The sequence below is a fragment of the Acanthochromis polyacanthus genome, chromosome 9 (assembly GCF_021347895.1).
Source record: "Acanthochromis polyacanthus isolate Apoly-LR-REF ecotype Palm Island chromosome 9, KAUST_Apoly_ChrSc, whole genome shotgun sequence".
In the NCBI taxonomy this organism is placed as follows: Eukaryota; Metazoa; Chordata; class Actinopteri; family Pomacentridae; genus Acanthochromis; species Acanthochromis polyacanthus.
Window position 1 is genome coordinate 18,982,247 of NC_067121.1, and position 11,231 is coordinate 18,993,477.

Below are 11,231 nucleotides of genomic sequence, written 5' to 3' on the forward strand. Positions count from 1 at the left end.
GCTACAAACAAACAGTAGATGAGGTTTGCTAGTATATGCGTTAGAAAGCAAAAACACTGATTAAGTTTGAACAAACACTGTCGCAATCTCAGTGAAATTGCACATAAGTGAGAGGACATGAATTCCAGTCTTGTGTATAAAAAGTCCAACCCATGCCCACCACTGCATCCCTACTTTTCAAGCAGGGAATTGATTAAAATTTGAATTCTGAACATTTAACCGCTAATGTTTCCTGAGAGGCTGAGCTTCAGTCTGCATAATTTCAAAGTAAGCTGACTATGCAGCTACAACAGTCTTTCAGTAGTAAACTTTGTTAGAGTCAAAACCACCATCTCTTAAGTCAGAGCACGGCGAGACTAGAACAGGGAAAACAAAATGCAGCGCTCAGAAAAATGCCCTGGGTTTAAAGCAGGGGGGCGAGTGAGAGTGTATTGATCTTTGGTCGCAACAACATCCTCTGTCAGCACAGTTCTATTTCTGGATCCAACATATCTTATGAAGCCAGCAAGACCTGATTTGCTGTGAATGACATTACATTACCTTGTCTTTCCTTCAGCTCCAGTGATCTATTTCTATCCAGGCACTCTAACCTATATTGTCATTTAAGTTAAATTTAGGTTAGACAGAGAGACTGAGGCAGGCGAAACTCCTTGTCTAACTGTTGTGGAGGCTGCTCTGCATCCCAGTTAATTGCTTCGCCTCTTGAGTAAATTCCCACTCGGAGCAGTCTCATCAACCCGTGTGACACATTACCTAGCTAGCGTGAATGAAACCTGAGGGTAATGAGCAATACTTTTCCTCATGTCAGCAGACATTCATGAGCAGTCTGGTAAAGTGGAAAGTGGAACTCCATACCGAGACAATTTGGACTGCCATCACAAACAAAACTACTGCAAAAGTGTCAAAACCTTCCCTCCAGAGCTGGAGATGCAGCGGTTTCTCCTATCAAGCAGGATGGGGGACTCTTGGGGGTCTGTGAGCCGTGGCAGTGACAGGTAAGTCTCATGACAGGAAGGGTCTCGTGTTCGTGAGCCTGGATCCAGTGTGTGTGTGTCGCCCTTGTGACGAGATAATTTGAACAGAGAAACAAACAAGTCCCGCTTTGCTGCTTAAACAAATATGCTCTATTAACTCAAGTGTAAACATATCTACCTACAACAGACACTGGGGGGAACATTTTTACTCAGTTAACAAAAAAAAACTCTCTAGAGGAAACCTCAGAACAATCAATGAATACTGATTAAATCGACAACAGCGACGGTGAGGCCGCTGCAAATGAGACACTCGTCTGTGGGTGATGCAACGTGATTCACAACAATCTTGAGAGTCATTCATTCCCCATCAGGCCGTCATCCCTCCCAAACCTCTGGGTCAGCGCCGTAATAAATATAGATGTTGACACGCAGATTCTACCAGTCACAGGAGCAGACAATTCATGTTGTGGGTGGACTGAATCTGGCCCCGTGTCCGCACCTGACACCCCCCAATTATACGTGACAGATGCTTGGCACGTGCACATGCACATTAATACTCAGCATCATGGAATGAAATCTCCATATCTGACACGGGGCTTTTCTCCCCCCCCACTGCTGCTCCCCTTTGTTCTCTGGGTGTATGTGACCAGATGTGGCCCCACTACAAATTTAATAAAGATGCGAAGGTGCAACTGTGTGTGTCTGCCTGTAGTGTGTGACAGACTTTGAGGCTCTGTGAGTGTGCGAGAGACATTGTTGATGCAGCATGCATGCATATAGCTACAAGAGCGTGTGTGCGTGTGGCGTCACACATGTATGAATTGATCCTATGGATGGATTTCTCCAAACCACCTTATTAGCAGGCTCCATGTGTCAGTGGTTAATCCCTTGGCCTCTCTGGGGATGCCCCCTCCCTCCTCCTCCTCCTCCTGTCACCCACTCATCACCACCTCCACAGATGGGGCCTTTTATTTCCCCACAGAATACTAATAATGGCCATTGAAGGATTCCAAAAGGGCTGGTTTCCCCCCTTAACACCAGCAGCGGGGCTGAATGGTATTATGATGCAAGTGGTGGCTGAGGGAGGGACAAGGGAGGATCCAACGAGCAAACAGACAACAGCTAACACAAACAAAGATTTTCTCCGTGGATGTTTAAGTGCTTCCTTTTCAATTTATGAAGTGCTCCCATGTCAACCCTGTCTCCAAGAACGGACGTCTCTTAATTTTCTAAGGTCAGGAAATGTTAGGCTGCGCAGATTACGTTTTCTGATAACAGAATTACCAAGCATTAATAATTACCATATAGGAAATTGCTAAAGTGTTAATACTGATATTGTCTGAAAATATATTTCATTTGATTTTCTTAAAATATAATATTCACTCACGAGTCATTCATTTAATCATTTCAGGATTATTGGCAACCCTTGGGTAAGATTTGAAAAGAGCCAAACCAGAAAAAGTCTGCAGTCACTCGTATCTCAAAGGATTATCAACTTTTTTAAAAAACAACAGACCTGACTGGAAGTCAAGTCTCCTGACTTTTGTTCCTCTTTGTAACTGTATGAACCTGACTCACAGCCAGTAAATGAGGTGTTAACGGAGAAGCATTAAATGGAGTGATGCTGACCAACTGAGCCTACTCGAAGGTGGAGGACGTCCCTGTTGGTTCATACTGGCCATTTAAAGAGCTGATGACATGCAAAACACATGATCTGGAAGAAACGTGGTCAGCCTTGGTACAACAATGGAATTGAGAAAACAATTATGCTAAATATAATTGGAATTTTTTCAAGCCGATGTGGTCTCTGTTCACTGTGGACATTCACAGCCATTAAAGCAAGGATGGATTTCATAAAGTAATGCCTCTAATGAAATACAGTTAAGTTGAGCAGCATACTAATATTGCAGAAGTACAGTGTCCTCACTGAATCAGGAGGGAAATTAATATTTTGCAACCAAACCACAGACATTAAAGAGTTTACTTAAAAGTCAAGTAGCCATGTGCTGGCAAAATATAGCTTGTATTTTCTAACCAGGACACAACCAGAAAGGAATAAAGAGAGGAAATGAGTGTGCTATGACTGTGTCTAATTATAGAAGAGCATTATTGAATGTCTCAGTGATGCTGCAGTGTATACCAAACACAGCCTGGAGTCAAGTCACTTTGTCTGTGAGGCCGGGATAGAGGCAGACAAAGGACGGGAGGACAGACATCCACATGATGGGGGAGAGCTTTTAAACAACTTAGGACTTATTCTTCATCCTACTCCTGTTCTTGTACATGGGATGTGCGTATTCTGTGTTTTATAAATTGTATCCATTTGTTGATTTTTTTTTAAACGCATTACCATGGAAAAGAATAAATGAAATGAAATGAAATGAAGGTGTCCTACTGCTGAACTGTCTGCTACTAACGCTCAGTCGGAAAAAAAAATTCTTTATGATTCATGTAACAACTCACACCACAAGCCAAAATTAAATATATAGACATATAAACTGCTTCAGAAAAACATAAAAGAAACAAGAGAAAGCCAAGTAACTGGGCTTGCTGGATGCTCCAGCTGGCAGGAATGAGATACAATAACAAGAGGCTGCCAACAACTGCGCTACGATTTATGAAATGAGCACCAGCTCTGTGGTAGGCACGAATAATGTGGACTTTACCTCCACTTCAGATTCACAATCCAGCAGTTTAGTTTAGATTGGTAAGAACTTAGTGACAACTGCACTACTGTTCAAAAGTTTGGGGTCACCCAGTGAATTTCATGTTTTCCATGAAAGCTCACACTTTTATTCATGCCCTAACATAACTGCACAGGGATTTTCTCATCATCAGTTAGTCTTTCAACACCATTAAATAACACAATGTAGCATTAGAACACAGGAGTGATGGTTGCTGGAAATCTTCCTCTGTACTCCTATGTAGATATTCCATTAGAAATCAGCCGTTTCCACCGAGAATAGTCATTTACCAGATTAACAATGTCTAGATTGTATTTCTGAGTAATTTCTTGTTATCTATACAAATTGCTTTTCTTTCAAAAATAAGGACATTTATAAGTGATGACAAACCTTTAAACGGTAGTGTACATGTTTTTTTGTTTTTTGTACTGTATATTACAGCTGTACCAGGTGATTAAGATAGATACAGATAACATAGGGCTGTGGCAAATGGTAAACAGTATTTAAAGCACATCTGTTCTGATTTGTAACACTGTACAATAGTTATCGTGTAGATAACCCTGGTTAAGTAACTGATTTAAAGGTCAGGGTCACATTTCATCCACTGAGAACACACCACCTAAATGTGTCCCTGTTTCTACATACAGCAAAGTGAGTGTTTCCATTCTTTCCCAGTTGTCTTGCTACTGTATTAAATATGAAGTTTTGACTGAAGGTTTTTTTTCTTACATTTAGCCTCCATTTTTCTGTTTGCTGAATTTCAACATCTCAGCAGGAGAAAAGAAAAACTGACACAAACTGTGAAAACATGTAGGCAGCAGCCAACAAACGGGTAAGCTAATGCAACAGAGCCAATGTTACACAGGTGATGTGGGTGCGATGCTAACATTATTTTCAGTCAGCTAGGTTTGGTGTGACTATCAGAACTAAATCTTAACTCGCCAAGCTTTGTCCTACAACTCCTCAACTGAATGCTGTCATTTTGTTCTCGGGTCAGGGGTGGCTAGATGCTGGATCTAGAATATTGCTGATGCCCAGTGATCTTGTCTTTCAGAGCTACTACTGCACAACGCACCACCTACCCAATTCGACCATGATCTTCAGATTGTTCCCGTAGATTCAGGTGAGAGGTTTAATTTTTCTCCTACTCACTCCAACATCACCAGCGTCTAGACACAGAGGAAATCCTGCCCTATGTCTGTCTTCATGGGTCTATATTTGTCTCTGTGGTGGCATATCAATAAATATTGTTATGCTTGGTTTCCAACAGACCTCGTTTTGTTTGAATCCATGTGTGACGTTGTTGCTTACATTTCAATCACAGTTTGAGTTTTAGGAGAAAGTTTAGGATATTTTTGGATTGGAGGTTAGGGAAATCAGAATGCCACAGTGAGTTTAACTTACTTCAAAAGAACTATTACGTTATGTGGTAATCATAAAACAGCCTAATAGAAATGGCACCATTTATTTTAGGATCATTTAGAAAATTTTACTCATTACCTACATGGTTGATTTGGCCATGAGCCATAGTGCATAGAGCCCCTTTCAGACCTGCATTCCTTTTCATTACTCTGACAACAACAAAACCTAGGTCTGAACTGAACCACTGCACTGACATCCCCACAGAAGCTGCGGTGCTTCAGATCGCGTGATAAGACTTTTCCACAGGTAAAGTTTCAGTTTGGTGCCATTCACGACCAATTCACACCTATTAGGCTACAAACAGAACTGCCCAAAGAACTAAAACTTCCCTGCAGTTAAAACAAAAATGAACAGCCAAGGTTGTTGAGATTCATCAATAATTAATCCAATTTTTTTTTCATTATTTAACAAAACTTGATTAAAAAAAGAGGTGAACGTCAGTTTGTGTCTTCCATCTGCTTGTAGAAGTCTTTCCTCTGAGTTTATTAAATACCTGCAGCACCAGACAGCAGCAAGATCCATATGGGTACTCTAAAGAGAGAGAGTTGTACACGTTTATGCACATAGAACAACAGCAGGGATTTCAATAACTACTTCTAAACATAAATTAGCTTCAACAAAAAGGCAAGGATTGATCAGCATGCAGGGTATATCAGACTGCCTCCTTTGTTCACATCAGACAGTTGAGCTCTCACACACACAGTCACAGTTTATCAGCTGCAGTTAAGTCATTAATTACATAGCTGCCTTCCTCTGGTTGATTGGGGAAAGCAGAAAGAAACTATGTTATTTGTTACAGTTTGATATCCTTGATTTTAGTTTAGATTAAGTCAAAGAGTTTAAGAGTCAGTCCCTTCATTTTGAAGCAGGAAGTGGTATCCTAAACACTTTTTTCATCAGATATCCTTTTATTTTGCTAGAAGAAGTTGTCTCTAGATCACAGTTCCATGCCTTTCCTGTTAAACATTTGATTAGAATGGTACAGTGATTCAGCAGGGGGCAAAGAAAATATTTTTTTCATTGGTGCATTCAGCTGCATTATACATCACTTGCTATACTGCCCAGTCACATGTTGATGACAAATATCATACATGGCTCTCTCTGTCATTGTGGTGAGTATGTCTGAATGCATTTGTGAGGAACATGACAGAAACATGACCAATGCCTATGTAACAGAATGCCCTACAAGGTAGGATTTAATGATTTTATTCCCTTCCATCATGGAAATAGGATGGAGGATTGAGGATACAAGAGTGAATTGCCTCCGATAGTTTGACTTGAACAATTCTCTTGTTTTTTTTGTTTTTTTGTTTGATGTCCTTGATGGAGGACATCAATATAAAAATCAAGCCTCCTATCCCTCTCTTCTAGGCTCTATGCAGACCTTCTGAGATGTAAAATCTCTTATTGCCTCCATCCACAACCATAGACCAATGGTGGTTATCTTTGCAAGATAGGCTTTGTGGTCAAAAAAACACCCCCACTGGAGGACTGATGGCGTTGATGTTGAGGTGCATGTTGGGGCTTGTGCAGGGTGTTAGTGTCCATCCCATGATATCTCGTCCAGATTAGCCTTAACTATGGTCATCCTTCTTCCACTCTGCAGTGTAACTTGCTTTCCTTATCTATTGTGTATCATTGTGAGATTATTTCACTTAAGTGGTTGCATTTGAAGTGAGGTGGTTCAATGCAGAATCATCCATTTCCTCTTGGGCTTTATTTAAAATGTGGATTGAAATGAAACATGTCATTGCGACACATTTTCGAGCTAAATCACCCAACCTGACATTATACATTTCAATTTCTCGTGTTACCCCAAAATCTACAGTTGTGGGTTTAACTTTTAAACCGCTGACTGCGGAAATCGTGATTGTTTTGAAAAGAGGTCACACTCATAAAAATGTTAAGAACCACTGCTTTAAGAGAATGCATACTTAGAATTTCAATGAACTGCTCTGATTTGTCTGGTGCAAGTTCACATTGGCAGGTGTCTCACTTGATGAACTCTAACTGATACCCTGTCTTGGTATATCTACATTTTCATCCGGTGTGTCAGAGGAAGTCTGTCATCATCTCAGCCCTCCGAGGGCCTGAATGGAATAGAGTGGGACATTTGTCTGTATGAATATTACATTTTTTCCTTCAGTCCAAAGCTAAATTATTGAGCAGATTGCACTCTGGAAAACAGTCTTCGTGAGGGACGCTTGTAGAAACTGAAAATTCTATCCTTTATGGATCTTGCTTTCTTTTTGGTGTAAAGAAAAGACCTCTGCATGAGCTCGAGAGAGATGGAAAGCGTGGTGGAATTCCTCCCTGCTGGCTACAGCATAGGCCGAATCGTCTGTCTGCAGAAGCAACAGATGGCCATGGTCTTGGGTTGCTAGGAAACTGGTAATCAAATACTTTAATTCAGATTGATTTGGGAATCGGAGGTTTATTAAAAGCAGGGTGAAGTCTTTTGTTATTCACATGGCAAGATGTCTTCTTTCTCCTTATTTTGGTTGGTAAATATTTGATTGCTCTCGGTGCTGGATTTAGACTTGGCATTGTACTCTGGACAGGCTGCAGTTGTGTATGCACAGAGCTGTGAATGCAAATGACTGACAATGTCTGACTCACAGTAACACTGGTACGAAAAGAATAGCAATGAAAGCAGAAACATCGAATATGTCTGAACCAAAGGTGATGTGGGTTTATTGGCATTGGTACCATATTCTTTTTCTCCAGGAAGATATATCTTCTGCAAATCTGTATGCTCTGTGTATCGATTCACAATCTTGGTCTTCAGGTATGTCAACACATCATACAAAACCTGGTAAATGCAGGGTTAAAATTACACAAAAGCTGTCATTTTGGATTTATTGCAACTTTAACAAAGTTTTTGTATCCTTCTTCTTGTCTGTATTGTGACAATTGAAGAAAAGAAAAATGCTTAACCTGAACCTAAGCCCAAAATAAAGGATTGTCTCCTACACCTCTCCTCCTTATGACCTGGCTGCTTTGCCCCACTTGGCTTAGAGGCTTGAAACTGAGATGAGGTAATGCACTTTCAGAATTGCATTTGTAGGTTCTGGAAAACCTCCACGGAGTCAACATTCATAACACAAATAATAATTCATCTTGTCTGAAGGTCAGGCTTCCTTGTCAAGAGATGTCTCTTTCACCAGTGATGCTAATGGAGGAAACACCTTGAAGGCTGCAGAAAACTTTTTCTGCTGCAGTAGTATGGTAGGCCACTGGAGGAGATTTTCAAAAAAAGTTGGCTGCATTGATCCAGCTTTATTAAGACAGCTTGTCTAAGACAAGTGGAATTTATTTGCAAGACATGTAGAAGAAACCTTTATTCGGCCAACTGGACAAGTTAAAAGCCAATAGAACACTCTACTTCCTCCCCTTATTTGCCACTTATTCTGCAATTTCAATGCGATTTTCCTTCACAATATGTCCGACTCAGAATGCCTTGACTGGCCCAATAGAATGATCCAAATATAGTAGGGGTAGGAACTACTTGCAAGATTTTACTTTAGAGAACAGTGGTCAGTAGGTATGGTCACATCACCAGTATTGTGGGCATTGTACTAGACTGCAAGGGTGAAGAAGGAGCTGAGCCGAAAGACAAAGCTTTCAATTTACCTGTTGCATTAAGTTCCAACACTAAACTATGATCGTGAGCTCTGGGTTGTAAATCAACGTATTGACATTGAGGATTCAAGCAGTTGAAATGAGTATCTATAGGGTGGCCAAGCTCAGCTTTAGAGATAAGGTGAGGATCTTGGACATTGGATGAAGGGAGCTCAGAGTGGAAGCACTGCTTTTATTGTGTCAAAATGATCTAGGTGAGGATGTTCTGGCCTGGTAATGCCTTAGCATCACCAGGAGGAACTTGAAAATGTTGCTGGGCAGAGAGACATCTGGAATGTCCTGCTTGGTCTGTTGCCCCTGAAACCTGACCCTACACAAGAGGAAGAAAATGGATGAATGGATGGATGGATGGATGGATGGACGGATGGATGGAATGAATAATAGGCTAATCAGTCTAGCCAAGTGCCACAGAAAATGTTACTAAAAAAAACTAATGTTATAACAACTGCATTACACAGGTCAAAGAGTGGAATAAAAATCCATTACCAGCTGGAGAACTTAATTTAGTGGGACACCTTACGAGGAGGAGGTAGCATTCTGCAGCATCTACTGGGGGCAACCAGTTTGGCCAACAAGTAACTGATGTTGTCTAACTAGCATCAGCAGCTGTGTACTTCACTTTAGCACTATTTACTGAACCACACACTTCACTAAACACTGTGCTACTCACTAGCTAAGCCCAATTTGGACAGATGTAACCTGAGTGTCAGTTTTGATTTTGTTTCAGTTTATATCTTTTAATCAACAAATGCAATTCATTTTAGTATAGTTTCATTCAACAATGGCTAAAAACATTTTAGCACAGTTTTCATCTGTGACATTTTACTCTCATTTTTGTGTTTTTAATTTTAATATCATCTAAGATTCCGAGACCAGAGTTGTCACCATCTTTGTGTACGTTTCCATGGTTGCAGGTTTCATTCTCAATTATGGAAAGGGTCGTGGAAAAGACTCAGTGTCATTGCCCTACTGCGATAATGATACCAGATAAGACAGAGCCTTCTCAGTAAATCCAGGTATCATTTTCAAACTCTGAACCACTCCCTCACCTAACATTAGGATTAACATTAAAGCTCGTGTCTGGAGTTTCCGTTTGTTTTCAATTTATGTATCATTGTTTAACAAAGCTTAAATGTGTTAGTCTAGTTCGATGCTATAATATAATGTTAGTATGATGCGATATGAAAATTTATTCATGAGCTCCGCCTTTCTCTCATAGACCCCATGTTATTCCAAAAAGCGCCGGTCGCTGCCGACCAATCAAGTTCGAGCTTCAGCTTTGTCATGCTGTCAATCAACGGTTACGCGCACAGCAAGCACGCCCATGCAGAGGTGGGCGAGCTACGCACTACGCAACCGCGAACACATTTGTTTTGCTTGTGGAGGAGAGAGCATCAGGGATCAGCAACTTCCAGAAAAGTTACCAATCCCACGGCTTGTCAGGCCAAGAGACTGCAGGACGTTTTTTGGCTCGGGGTGCTCGCGTCGCTCCCCAACCACGGCCTCCATAGCCCGCCTGACGGCTTCGTTTAGATGCCCGACCTCTGGAGGAAGATGTTGGGGCTTCTGGGACATACTCTTTGTCAGAGGAGTCATGCAATTCTGAACTCTAGATAGAAATAAATAAACAATGTAACACATATACATGCGTAAATGCACTAAGTTTGATAAACAACGTCATCGAGAGGGATACACGAGTGTAATCACATATTGAAACTTTACTTGTTCGTCCTAGCAGATTCATGTTATTTTGGTATTAGGACAAGTTAGACTCAATACAGAATTCTAACGTAATTCCTTTATTATTTATTAAATGTACTAAATGTAGAAGAGTGGAAAACAGCAAAACAGGCAAGATGCTGCAGCACTCCGGGCACCTCTCTTAGGTACTGCGTGCGTGCACAAATAAAGGGGCGAAATCAGAGGGAGGGAGGGACCAACAGTGTTTAGGGAGAAGCTGCGATTCAAACTCCAGAGACGAGCTTTAACGCAACTACACTGACACTTGTTCACTAAAATCCTATTATACTAACTGTGTGGTTTAGATGAGATCATAAAGAGTTGAAAAACAATAATGCAGTTGTCCAATAGTATTTCTTTAGTGAAAATCTAGAAGATAGTTTAGATGGAGCACATCATCGATCCTGGAATTGGTTCATTCCTTTTGGCAGCAACATGAAAGGTATCTGCCTGTAAGTAACATCAACTTTACGTCCACATTGCCTGTGTTACAGTAGCAGACATTTCATTTTAGTTCTTGTCTTGAAATGCTACTGGTTTTTCAAGACAAGACAAAAATATGCATACAACCTCTGTTGGTCAGATTTATAATGCTGCACACATGCCTGATTCTTTTATATAAATCTCTATCACTGTGGAAGTGAGCTCACGTGCACTGGCTTCATTTTCACACCCACAGTCATCCATAAATGGATGCAGAAATGCTCTTATATGCATCCGTTGTACAAGACAGTGGCTCCGAATTCATCACATGTACGTGTAAACCGTC

At 40.8% G+C, this 11,231-nt stretch overlaps 1 long non-coding RNA gene across 1 annotated transcript; it reads left to right on the forward strand.

Moving 5' to 3' along the window:
- The first annotated feature begins 2,026 nt into the window (after positions 1 to 2,026).
- Positions 2,027 to 3,355, forward strand: LOC127535445 (uncharacterized). Its single transcript, XR_007944313.1, has 2 exons — positions 2,027 to 2,208; positions 2,386 to 3,355. It is a non-coding gene; the product is annotated as an uncharacterized LOC127535445 (long non-coding RNA).
- Positions 3,356 to 11,231: the final 7,876 nt, after the last annotated feature.